The sequence below is a fragment of the Rhinolophus ferrumequinum genome, chromosome X (genome assembly GCF_004115265.2).
Source record: "Rhinolophus ferrumequinum isolate MPI-CBG mRhiFer1 chromosome X, mRhiFer1_v1.p, whole genome shotgun sequence".
Taxonomy (NCBI): domain Eukaryota; kingdom Metazoa; phylum Chordata; class Mammalia; order Chiroptera; family Rhinolophidae; genus Rhinolophus; species Rhinolophus ferrumequinum.
In genome coordinates, this window is record NC_046284.1 from 86,873,994 (window position 1) to 86,888,206 (window position 14,213).

A 14,213-nucleotide genomic window follows, 5' to 3' on the forward strand; every position below is an offset into this window, starting at 1 on the left:
CCCACTTTAATAGACAGACTTGTTAACACATTATTTGGGAATTTCAAACCCCCTGAGGAGAAATCCTCCTACATGGGAAGGCCAGGTTGGGAAATGAATTTCAATCAGGGTTTGACAAACTTTTTCTGTAAAAGACCAGATAGCAAATATTTTTGGCTTTGTGGGCCATATGGTCTCTGTTGCAATTATTCAGATCAGCTATTGTAGCATGAAAGCAGCCATAAACAGAACAACAAATGAGCATGGCTGTGTTCCAATAAAACTTTATTATACTGAAATTTTAATTTCATATAAATTTTAACATCATGAAAGATTACTCTTCATTTTTCAACCATTTAAAAATGTAAAAACCATTCTTAGCTCAAAGGCCATACAGAAAACAGGTGGCAGGCTAGATTTGGTTCACAGGCCATACATAGCTTGTCAACCTCTGGTTTAAACTGTAAGAAACCTTTCCTTTAATGACAGAAAGAATATTGAAAATAGGAAGCATACAATTGAATTATCACTCTCCTGACATCATCCCTTCCTTCCCCACCTCTCAGCCCACTGCTTGGCTGACACAGACCTTACTGGAAGGTTTCAGCCTGGGTGGCCTATTTTGTGATATTATCTTGACAGATTTTAATGGCCCTAGCCCTTTCTAAATTAAAATCTGTTCTATGCCTTTTAAGGAAAAAGGCCCCAGTTCCAATAACTTTTTAAAAATTAGCAGTACATTTTCTTTTTAATTTATGTACATCTATTCAATAATTTCAACCATCCAGATAAATAAGTAGGCTTGGCATCTTTAAAATAGAGAGACATGTAGAAAACATAAATCCTTTTATGATAAAATAACATGCGCAAATAAGGCCTCTTAAGAATAAAGTATTAGGTTGGTGCAAAAGAGACTGCAGTTTGTGCAATTCACCTTTCAAACCGCAATTACTTTTGCACCAACCTAATAAATCAACAAGAATAGCTTTTACTATACAACACAATTCTTTCTCCAGATAGAAACTCAAAATTTTAAAATGATCATTTCTTATCTGCTGCTGTGAGTGGCGTCCACATTGAAACATTTACTCACATGTACCCGATACATTTACAATAACATCTACCTGATTTTAAATGATCGTCCGCTTTTATTAGGAGAAAAAATAACCTTTATCCTAGGTTTCAGGGATAACAGCAGGCATGAAAGCCTCACATATAAGGTCAAACAAACAGCAACAATCCCAAACTTACTGAGAAAGTTCAAATCCACCACACGTCAGCTGTTCCTACTGCGCTAACAGAGTGCAGGCATCGCACTGGCCACCAGAACTGAGAAACCAAGTCCTTTCTACTGCTCCTCAGAGCCAGGGCCACAGGACCAGGTGCTCTAGACACACTGTCACCAAAGCTTGGGTGATCACAGCCTAGAACTGGTAACCAATGGCGTGTGACACACCAATCAGAGGAGGGTTTCAGTTAATCCCAAAATCAATCAAGGTGGTGTGGGTGTGAAGTGTGGGGGGTGCTGTTAAATGCTCACCTAAGGTCACAGCATGCCCCCGGCAAAGGAGCAGCCGGACTCGGAATATACAAGGGCAAAGAGGAATATACAAGGGCAAAGAGTCAGTCTTGACTCTGAGGGCAACCAAAAGTGAGGGAGAAGAAAATGGCTACAGATTTTCTTCAGGAAAAATGAAAGGGGCTGGGCCATAAGTGCCAACATAGGTTAAAAGCCAAGAAAATGTATCTGGCCTCCCCAGCAGAGGTTCTCAATCGTCATTACATATTGGAATCATCTGGGGGAGCTTACAAAAATCTCAATGCCCAAACTGCACCCATTACCAATTAAGTTAGAATCTCTCTTTTCAAAGAACCAGCTTTTGGATTCATCGTTTTTCTGTATTGCTTTTGTTTTCTTTTACATTAACTTCTCGCGATTATTTCCTTCCTCCAGCTTGCTTTGGGTTTATTTTAGTCTTTTTTTTTATTTTCTTGAGGTGAAAGCTTAGATTATTCATTTGAGCCCTTTCATCTATCCCTCACATAAGCATTTAGTGCTATAAATTTCCCACTCGGCGCCGATTTTGTAATATCCTACGAGTTTTGTAAGGCTGTATTTTCATTTTCATTCAGGGCAATGTACTTTTTATTTCCCTAGAAACTTCCGGATCGATCCATGGATTAATGATATGCGTGTTGTTTAATTTCCAAGAGTTTGGAGATTTTCCTGCAGTACACTTTTGATTTCGAGTTTGATTCCATTTGATCAGAGAATATACTCTGTTATGATTTCAATTCTTTTATATTTGTTGAGGTTTATGACCTAGGATATATAGCCTATCTTGGTGAATGTTACATGTGTACTTGAAAAGTAAATATATTATACTGTTGTCAAGTGAAGCATTCTATGTCAATTCGATCTGGTTGATTGGTGGATTTCTTCTGTAGCCTTGCTAATTTTCTGTCTACTGGTTCTATCAATTCCCGAAAGAGGGGCACTGAAGTTCCCAACTGTAATTGTAGATTTGTTTACTTCTCAATTCAGTTATGGTGAGTTTTACGTCATGTACTTTAAAACTGTTATTTGGTGCATACACAGTTAAGACTGCTGTGTCTTCTGGTTGGACTGACCCTTTCAATCATTCTGTAGTGCTCCTCTTTGTCCCTGATCATTTTCTTTGCTCTAAAGTCTAATTTATCTGATGTTAGTATAACCATTCCAGCTTTCTTTTGATTGGCATTTGTATGGCGTATCTTTCCCCACCCATTTACTTTTAAGCTACCCACAGCATTATATTTAATTGGAATAGAGTAAAATGTGTCTACTCCATCTTGTCTGGAACAGGAAGTTTGCTCTCTGTACTATTTTTGCAACTTCTCTCTAAATTTAGATACATTCTCTCCAAATCTGCTATTTCAAAATAAAAAAAATTATCTCAAAATAATTAACTGCTAAAAAAGTAAGCATATGATCAAAAGGGCACTTTATTCATGTTCCTAACATATCTGGAAAGTACTAAATTGAGAAGGAAAAGAATCAGCCTGTGGACTTGGGAATTGTTCGCTTACTGCACTCGCTCACATCAAGGAAACAGGCAACACTTACAGGCCTGGGCAACTGGGAGGCTGACCGCCTTAACTGTGGGCCATAGGAAGGCAAGTCAGTTGGTAACAAGAAGGCAGCGATTTTTCCTTTAAAGATAAATATTCATCACACCTGGTGCTCCTGGTTTTTCTTTGGGGACAAGGAACTGTTATTCCCATATACTTGCATTTTCTACTTTCCCTGTGTGAGTTTTAGTTCTTTTTACTGCTTATTAGCATTTTCAAAAGGTTAAACAGAGAATTGAAAATGTATAACCTGAGAAGGAATAAAATTCTAATTAGTTATACCACTTGTTCTGTAAAAGAAATGATGGTGAGAAAGTTGGAAAGTACTGACTAAAATGTGGCTTTCTGAGAATTAGTTGAGTTCAGTCATTTATGCTGTTCATGCTTCAGTACCCCAGGAAGCCAGGTTTGGATACAGACAAGTAGTCATTTGAGACAAAACAGCAAAAGGTTACCCCTGAACTGTTTTAAATGCTAGCCGAAGGGATCTCTAGAAGATCTAAAATGAGGACTAGAGAACAGATAGAAACGAATTATCTCCTCCTGGCACGAGAAAACCGAACTTCTGTGTAAACTAAATGCATCCATATAGAAATATGAACCACAGAGTCGAGCAAACAGTTTTTTCTGTATTTCTCCCATCATCTCAGTGCTATTTTAATTATTCCGAGTAAGAGTGTTTTACAAGCATGGTGGACAAAGACAAAACTCTCAAAAATTTGAAATAGGGTGGTGAATACACAATACAATATACAGATGATGTATTATAGAACTGCATACTTGAAACCTATATAATTTTAATAACCAATGTCACCCCAATGAATTTCATTAAAAAAAATGAAATAAAGACTCATTGTTGCTGTGTGTGGAAAGTGGCTACCTTGTCAAAAATACTGACCATGAGCTCAGACCAGGGTTGATTGTCACAGCGATGAAACTTTCCTAGCCTCAATATTTTCTTATCTGAGAACCTGCAGTTTAATTTCATCCTTCAAGATCAAAGGCACATAAATTTACTTGGTCCATTGATTTGATTATGGAGAGCTACCAGGCAAGGCAGGCCCACAGAATAATTCATTCGTTTATGATGCTTAAAACAACTTCGGGCAAACTGGTGAGACTTGAACAGAGACGAAAACACCCCAAGACAGTCACCAATATATCTTTCTACACAATCAAGCAGAAAACAGCTAACCTCTACTTACCTGACAGTGACCGGGAGCTCATTATCTAACAAGGCAATCCATTCCAACTTTTAGACAGCTCTAAATGAAGAAATAATTTTCCATGAACAGAAAAAAAAAATCTGCCTTTTTACCTTCCTAATTCTGACTCTATACTAGATTTGTATCTGTGAACAGGTTCAAATCTCTCCCTACCTTTATCCCCAAACTATCTGTTGACCCCAAACTATCATTTTGCTCTGTTTAATACCTAATTTCTTTCTTCCCCTTCTCTTGCAAACTCCTTACAAAGTAGTCTTCCCTTTGTTCCTCTCAGTCCCTCCTCAACTGGCCTGTACCACACCAGAGTTGTGGAAAAGGTCATGTCTCTGCATATTTCCCACCCCTCCTCTCTAGGTATCTGTATGCTGAATTTAACATGCTCATCACCTCTGACCATCCCTCTTGAAAAAACTGCCTTGGTTTCCAAAGGTTTTTCTGGGTTCCCGGTGTTGGCGCCTAATATCCTTTTCTTCCTCTAACCATCATGTAAATGATGGTGTTTCCATACTACACCACATGTTTGTGACCCCCAGAACAGAGGGGGGTGATGGGGGGGGGAGAGAGAGAGAGAGAGAGAGAGAGAGAGAGAGAGAGAGAGAGAATCTAAAACCCTCTGTCCACCGACACATCCACCTGAAGGCTGATCAATACCAAGGCCACACTATCTTCTCTTTCTCCAGGTCTCAGTGGATACACCCCTCTATGCAGTCACAAAATCTAGAAAAATGTCTAAACACTTTTCTTTCTCTCACCCTGGAATATCCAATTAGTCATCAAATTCTGCCAAGGTAACATCTGAAATTATCTTCTTACATCGATATTCCTATCTCATTTTAGCTTTCATTTCCCATTTGGGACCTAACAATCTCCCGAAACCGAGACTCCAACAGCAGCTTCCTAACTGGTCTTAGGACTCTTGATATTGTTACCTTCAAATTTACCCTCCACCCAATCAATGGCCAGAAACTTATCTGAAACACAAATCAGACCGTGTCCCTTCATTGCTGAGACTTCAATGGCTTCCCTTTGCTCCTAGATCTTTATTAAGGTCTTCACCCAGGTCCTCCACCGTCGAGCTGCAGCTACTCCTGCACCTTTATCCTTCATCACCCTGCCTGGTGCTATGTTCTAACAGCACTGAACTTCGGTCGTTCCCACCCCCACGCCACTTCTCACCCCTATGCTTTACATAATCATACCATCCCTTCTGCCTGGAAGGCCCTCTTCTCATTTCCTCACTTTGAAAACATATAAACTCATCCTTATATGGCGTAGCAAACATGTCACTCTTCTAGAAAGCCTCCCTTGCCTGATTCAGCCACCACACCTTGACAATTCCCACAGCAGTATTGCTCTCAGAGGGCCCTGTGTATAGCACCATAACTAATTTAAACTATTTTGTAACCACTGACATTTATGTAAAAATCTCCAAGTCAAATATGAGTTCCTACCAGGTATGGGCTACTTCTTTTCTTTGTTTTTTTTAATTGTGTAATGGATGTTACTCTTCCTTTATCTCTTTGAAATCTTTCAAGTCATTCTAAAATGATTCTCATCGGGGGTGAATTTATTTGCTGGTTGTTAATGTGGACAACTGTCCTCATTTTGAAATTTTAGTTTGCTGGCTAACCTTGGAGAAAATTCATTTCCCTCTTTCCATCACCCTCTCCACTGCGAGTTGCTTCCTCCCAGGAGTCTCAGTCCCATTCCACCAAAATAGGGAGAAAAGTTCAGATTTAGACAGTAGGCCAATAATACATTTTGTCTCTGGCCCTGAGTCTCTCTCTGCTCTCCTGCCTGCCACTCTGACTAGAAGCAACATCATTTTCTGTCTCGGTTCCTGGGCAATCCTTGGCTTTACATAGTCACGGATCATCTCCTCCATGCAATGGTGTTTTGATCCTCAGTATCTGCAGAAATACAATTACCAGCCACCTCTACCTTCTTCTGGATCTAGAGTCCAGTCCATCAGTAACTAGGGTCTGTGACGAACAATCTTCACTCACTGTTTGATCTATTTCTGGTCCAGAGATTTATTTTTTCGTGATCACAGATATGTCTGATTTTTAACTTTAGCCACGATAACTTTGTTTAGAAAGGAGATATCAGTTTAAAGTATGAAATCACCACCATCTTGACTAGAAGCCCTTAGGTTTAAATTTTACAAGTACTACATAATCTTTTAGCTCAAGGGTCAGCAAACTATGACTCCTAGGCCAAATCGAACTCACTGCTTGTTTTTGGGACAGTTCATGAGCTAAGAATGGCTTTTACATTTTTAAATGGCTGGGGAAAAAAATCAAAAGAATGATAGTATTGTGTGAAATGTAAAACTATGTAAAATTCTTACTGGAAGATAGCCATGCCCATTCATTTATGCTGTTCCAGGAATCAACTGCTGTGTAACAAACCACTGCAAAACACAGTGGCAGAAAGCAACCACCATTTTATCATCTCATGAATTCTGCAGGTCAGGAATTCAGACAAAGCACAGCAAGGATGGCTTTTTTCTACTCCAAGATGTCTGGGACCTTACTTAGCTGGGAAGAACAACTGGAGTCATCTGGAAGTTTCTTCAAGTCTTCATGTATCTGGCAGGGAGGACTGGGCTTAGCAGAGACCATCTCGGGAGCACCCACAGAGGCGTCTCCAGCACAGGTGACTTCTTACAGGGCAGCTCAGGGCTCCCGGCATTGAGTGTTCTAATGAACACGACAGAAGCTGCGTTGCCTTTTATGACTTAGCCTCTCAAGTCACATATTCTATTGTACTGGTTGAAGCAGTCACAAGCCCACCCAGATTTCACTGGAAGGAGACACAGGCCCTGCCTCCCGATGAGAGCAGTATAAAAGAACCTACCGCTCCATTTGAAGCCTCCATTTACATTCTTCACATTTAGTTGCAAGGATCCAGAATTAATCACTTTGACTTAAAATGGGAGGCATATTCAGGTATCCAAGCATCCAAGGTCCAACAACACTCAGCTTCACAACAGGACTGTCATCAGGCCCTGACTTGTGAATAATTTTTATACTTTCCTATTCGTTTCTGATCAATCTTTAACTCTGAACATAAAGAACACATGAGTTTTGAAACGTTACAGGAGTAACTGAAACCGTTAAGAAATCTCTATTTGTGTGATAGATAGCAAAAATGGCCCTGATTCTCCACCCTTTCAAGGTAACTTTGAAGCTCCTTCCCACTCTTTGAATCTGGACTGGCTTTGTGACTTGCTTAGGGCAACAGAATGCAGCAGAGGGGATGGTGTGTCAGTTCTGAGCCTAGGCCTCGCCACTTCTACTCAGTCTTAGAAACCTGCCAGCTACCATGAAAACAGGCCTGGCCTAGCCTGCTGCAGGATAAGAGATGTACAGACCCACGCTTCTACCCCTGACCCCAGCTGACAGCTAGCCAACTTCAGAAGCAGAGCTCCCTGCTGACCTGTAGCTGACACACGTCTAAGGGAGACCAGCTAAGAACAGCAGAACCACTCAGCTGAACCCAGCCCAAAAGGTCAGCTCGCAGAATGATGAACCAAATAAATAATTACTATTTTGAGCCACTAACTTTGCAAGTGGCTAGGTATACAGCAATAGTTAATCGATAGAATTTAGAAGTCAGCTTTTTAACTGTAGAATGGAAATTTCATCACACACCTCAGTCCTACTACACTGAATCCCTTTAGATACTGAATAATTCTCCAAACCCAGGCACTGCTGCTGGGCTCCACTGAGAGGGCACGCTAGCTAATGCCAAGATCATGGAGGGGTCAAACACCTGGCCCAAAAGAAGAAACGTGTCTTAGCGACCATACAGAGAGCAAATGTCACTCTATTTGCAAGGCTCTCATCCTACCTGATGCCAAGGCAGCCATAGGTACCTCCTCAGACCAGAGGTGAGTGGCACCTGCAATCAGCAATTAGTTAACTAGAATGTCAGAGGAATACATCCCACACCCCTGATGTCATCTGAAGAAAAACACTGCTACTAGAACCCCTATTCTGTTTACTTATAATCCCCATCCTCATTATTTGCACCAGTGTTACCCTTCAGTGCATTCCAGTAAGGGTAGGGCAGATACCAACTCCAAAGGTTAATCACACACATGTAACTATGAAGTAATTTAAAAAACAACCCCAAATACACCAGAATTCACACATCCAATTATAAGCTTACTTCCAAGAGACCCTCTGAGGCAGCAAATGTTTGTTCCAACAATGCAATTTCTCAAAATAGTCAGAACATTTTTGCTTGGATTTGCTTTCTGTTCCCTTGGCATATCATATTTCTTTGAATAAGGTCAATGGAAGCAAATTTTTTCCTTTGAGAGTGGATTTAATTTTTGGAAACAATCAAATGTTATTCAAAGTCCATTCAAGTGAACACAAAACTGAGGCATGTAAAACCAGTTTTAGTCACTAACAAGTTGGGAAAATAAAGTGCAAGGCTGATTTGTAATTCCAATTTTACTGTAATTAGCTGGCAGGTTAAAATTAACAGCACAAAAACCTTCAATGGCTCCCTACTGCTCACAGCACAGATTTCAAACTCCTGGGCCGAGTAGGCAAGGCACAGTGTGGCCACAGCTCAGTCTTACTTTCCTTGCACAGTCTCTTTTCTAGGGAAGCTGAGCCCCTCACGGTTCCGCACTCACGTGTCCTGGTGCTTTCTTGCACGCATACATCTGTTCACACTCCTCCCCTTGACCGCCCTCTATGCCCTAGTCATCTTCTCTGTACCTGATACAGTGCCAAAAACTGTACGTGACTCAAATAAATACTTATTGAATGAATGAAGTGAATAATCAATTCCTCCTGTGGCTTAGAAAATGGCTCTGATGGTAATTCCAAAAAGGAGAGCTCGCTCCAAAAACATTCTGAGCGAGGGAATAAGTAGCTAGCCTCTAACGGTCATTTTGAGGATGAAGTTGTGAAATGATGGAATAGCAACTGATTTGCAGTCATGCCTAATGACTGTCTAAGAAGGCCTAGTGAATCATGGACTAAGCCAGAAACAAACTGAAAGTTCCAGGCTACTCAGTTTACTTAGACGACGGATCACAATGCCCTTGTATTGAAGACAGTAAGCCCTGGGGTTCTGGATTTCTTTGGGATTCTCTCTCAAGAATATCTAAGTTAAAAACAAACACTGCTTTTGGATATATACCTAGAAGTGGGATTGCTGGATCATATGGTAGTTCTAGTTCTTTATTTTTTGAGAATCTCCATACTGTTTTCCATAGTGGCTGCACCATTTTACACTCCCACCAACAGTGCACAAGTTATAATTTCTCCACATTTTCACCAACACACACACACTACACACACACACACACACATACATATACACACACACAGAAGGTGCCAAAAATATGTATACACATTTTAAGAAAGGAAAAAACTGTACTAAAATTGTAATACACAATATATACCGATAACAAAAGATGAATACAAGTCACGTGTGACTTCTGCAATTACAAGAGGTGCTCAAAGTGGTTACCATCAGTGTAATTTTAATACAGTTTTTTCTTTTCTTACAATGTATGTGTACACACACACACACACACACACACACACCTGGGGTGCCAAAAAATGTATACATATGTTAAGAGATGTTATGTATGTCAAAGTTGAATTGAATTACAGTAGCAACGTGCAGTATGACGTTTGCTCAAAAGACGGTTAATCAAATGAATGCTAGTGTCACCTGCAACGGGCAGGACAAAGACAAAAGCAGAAGCACGGTTGGGTTCCCGGAGAGCAAGACCACTGGAAGCGGTATTTGAAATTCGAGAACATTGTGGAAGTACAATGACAACGGAGGCATGAGTATGCACCAGAACCTCCAACATGCCTAACAATTGCACGCATTCGTGATCAATTTGAGACGCATGGTACATGTGTGCAGCAACACAAATGGACACTTTGGTCAACGTTGCTCAAGCAGTAGTAGTTCACTGTAATCAGAAGTGTCTGGACACTGATGGTGACCACTTTGAGCACCTCTTGTAATTGCAGAAGTCAAACGTGACTTGTGTTCATCTTTTGTTATCTGTATATATTGAGTATTACAATTTTAGTACAGTTTTTTCCTTTCTTAAAATGTGTATACATTTTTTTTGCATCCTCTGTACATATAAAACATATAACTGCCGTCCTAACAGGTGTGAGGTGATATCTCATTGTGATTTTTGTTTGAATTTCCCTGACAGTGATGTTGAGCAGCTTTTCACATACGTGTTGGTCATATAATTGCAAAAGAATTGAAGTCAGGATCCTGAAGAGATATCTGTACTCCCATGTTCACGGCAGCATTATTCACAATAGTCAAGATATGGAAACAACCCAAATGTCCACTGACAGATGAACTGATAAAGACAATGTGGTGTATGCATGCAATGGAATATTATCCAGCCTTAAGAAAAAGGGAATCCTGCCATTTGCAATGTGGATGAACCTGGAGGACATTATGCTAAGTTAAAAGGCCAGTCACCAAAGGACAAATACAGTACGATTCCACTTAAACGAGGTATGTAAAATCGTCAAATTCACAGAAGCACAGAGAAGAACAATGATTGCCAGGGGCTGGAAATAAGGAAATGCGGAGTTGTTGTTCAGTGAGTATAAAATTTCAGTTATACAAGATGAGTAAGTTCTAGAGACCTGCTGTCCAACATAACGCCTACTAATGATAATGTGCTGTGCACTTAAAAATTTAAGAGGGTAGATTAGATGTTAAGTGTTCTTATCACAAAAAAGAGGCACAAGAAAACTTTTGGAGGTGATAGATAGGTCTATTACCTTGATTGTGGTGATGGTTTCACAGGTGTGTGCATACGTCCAAACTTATCAAATTGTATACACTGAATATGTACAGTTTTTGTATATCAATTATGCCTCAATAGAGCTGCTAAAACACTGGTTTGGTAAGTGACGAGTATGCCATAAGTTACTATAAAGAATAAAGACTCTAAGAATTTGAGAACCTTCCCCTTCTGGTGAAGTCAAGCCCAATGCCACAATAAACAGAGAATATTTTCAAAGCATTTATGTGGTAAAATTAGCTTATATTAGGTTAAACCATATGAAATGCCATTGTTGTAGGTAAAAATATTTGAATATCAGCAATTTCATTTGGGTCAACTTAATACTGCAGGATTTTACTGATGAAGAAAAATAAGTACAAAAAGAAGACTCCTTCCTCTGCTTCTTTCCCTTTGTCTCCAAAGCCCTCACCCAATCTGGAGCACCTTAATTCCTACGCACTTTTGAGGACTTATAATAAACAAAGAGACAGACATGAAACTTTGCCTCTTACATACATTATTGCTTAGTTCAAAACACCCAGTTTCCTTTAGGAGTTGTATTCCACTCACTAGACTCAAGGTAATTGCCCTGGGAGTCCCCAGCGGGGTATCAGGTCTCCCTACCTACATCTCAAATTTCTAGGTCAGATCTGAGTACCCTCTGCCCATATTCCATTTGCACAGTGCAAACAGGCCATCACACCCAGAACTCCTGAATGTTGTTTAATGCCAGAGGAGGCTGTTGACAAAGAGGCGTCTGATCCTTCTGGTCATTATGATTAGTGTGGGCCTGGTTTGGTGGGAGGGCTTGATTATTTTTAGGATTAGTTTCAGGTGTACAAAACAACACAGTGATTAGACATTTCCGCACCTCACAAAGTGATAACCCCAGCAAGTCTACTGCCCATCTGACACCGTACGTAGCTAGTACAATACCGTTGACTACATTCCCTATGCTGTCCTTCACATCCCGCGACTATCTATTTTTTTAATTAGAGTTGACATTCAATATTATTTTGTATTAGCTTCAGGTGTATAGTGTAGTGGTTTTATTCTCACTTCCGCTTTTCCTGCCCCAGCACTGCAACCAGCGGGCTAGACTATCATCTCCGTGTCTCTTGTCAGTCAGAGGACAAGCCTCACAGGCAGGACTTCCAGCCGTGTGTGTGGCTGGCGTGGTGAGGCACTTTCCCTCCATCTTCCTGGGCAGCAGCAACAAGAGCCTGCGAGGAGGCGCAGGTGCTGTGACTCCTTGGCACACTCCCAGGCTACGGGCCGCACCGCGGGCTCGGAACACAGGCTCAATTTTAATCCTTCTGAGACACCATTTCAGGAATCAGCCAATACACAGACATGTATGTAATCAATGTATGCTTTTGTGTGCTCGTGTGGTTGAGCTGCTGAGTTTTCTGCATAGAAATTTTTAGAATTACCCAAGACAAGTATAAATGCGATCTTTCTAATGGTAAATGTTATTTCATGAGAAACACTGAATACATAATTTCAGCTTCAATGGTCAGAAGATCCTGTGCTTTCAGGTTTACTGTTAGAAATGCAAAATGAGGACAGCAAAACTCCATCATCCCACCTCTGTTCCCTCGGTACAGGATGTTTTCCTATTTCAAAGGTTTATAAAATAAAATCTTTCATCTAGTGTGCTTTATATAACCAATGTTCTCTTTTCCCCAAGATTATTGAACAGTCTAATTAAGTTTTCCCTTAGGAAACATCACCCCTGACATGAGAAGAAAGACAAAACTATGATGGCAGATTATGGAAACAGGAACATTTCATTTTTACCAAATGAAAAACGATAAAAATTAAAAGTGCCAAAATCACCCCTAAGCTATTAATATGCAACGGTTTGAAATATCTGCAATTCATAGGAGACTGGGAAAAAGGTTTTTTTTATTTACTGTTTTTCCTGGGTTCTGAATTCAGAACCCCACAAGCCTACTTTGACAGTTGACAACATCACAACCACATACAAACAGATTCAGCGGGTTCTATTGCAGACAGTAGAAGTGATGCATGTTTTTGCATGACCTCAGAAGTAAAGCCAAGGAGGAAATGACTCTCACCTGTTCACCCTTACAAGGCCCGGAAGAACTCAAAAAGATTTGATGAAGAAACTTGAGCTGGAATTTGGAAAACCTGGATGTTACATCAAATTTCCAGTCTGTTACCACACTATTTTTATTATAGTGGCTTTGCAGTAAGTTTGAATCTGGGAAAGCAAACCTTCCCCACGAATTTTCATGATGATTCTTTTCAAAATGCAAATCTGATCCTCAGTGTAAAACCCTTCCATTGCAGCCCAGTGCTCAGTCCCTTGTGGGCCCGGCAGGACCGTAGTTTAATAGAGTGAAGATTCCAAGTTTAGGGCCAAAGCTGACTGCTCAGAAGGAGAGCAGTGCCACCACCAGCGAGTCCCCATCTTCCCTGGTTCCTCACCAGGCTTACGCTCTCCTTTGAGTAAATGTTAAACAAGTATTTAACAATGGTTATGTAAGGATGCTATGTCAGAGGTCCCCAAGACCACTCCCCAACTTCTGTGATTCACTAGGACTCACAGAACTCAGCATATAATCACACTCATGGCTATGATTTATTACAGTGAAAGGACAGAAAGCAAAATCAGCAAAGGGAAAAGGCACATGGGGTGAAATACAGGGGAGAGCAGGCACAAGCTTCCAAGAGACCTCTCCCAGTGGAGTTACACAGGATGCATGCACTTAATTTCCCTAGCGACTAATTGCGACAACACATGTGAAATGTCTTCTAGGGAGGCTCATTAGGGACTGTGCCCAAGGTTTTGATCGGAGGCTGGCCACATAGGCCCCCTCTGATTGGCAAATGCCAAAATTCCAGGCTCCAAAAGAAGGAAAGCAGGTGTTCAGCAGAAACCGCACTGTACCAAGAGTTCAGGCACAAGCAGCTACCCTTCTCAGTTCTGGGAATGGTGGGAACCCTCCTGAAAACCCGGTGCCCAGATGCCAGCCGAGGGACAACCTTATAAGCAGGCCTTTCACAGCCAGACGTGCTGTGATAATACGTCTTTGCACAGATGCCAAACATTAGCCTGACTGGGC

The 14,213-nt window shown here is 40.8% G+C and overlaps 1 protein-coding gene across 7 annotated transcripts in view; it reads right to left on the reverse strand.

The window, feature by feature from the left end:
* Positions 1-14,213, reverse strand: part of JADE3 (jade family PHD finger 3) — a 142,638-nt gene that overhangs the window by 77,623 nt on the left and 50,802 nt on the right. The window contains exon 1 of one of the 7 annotated variants that reach the window (XM_033105541.1): positions 1,231-1,255. The exons of the other annotated variants lie outside the window; for them this stretch is intronic. The gene's annotated coding sequence lies outside the window, so the exon portion shown is untranslated. Of the gene's footprint in view, positions 1-1,230; positions 1,256-14,213 lie in introns of those variants that run through there. 7 annotated transcript variants of the gene reach the window in all.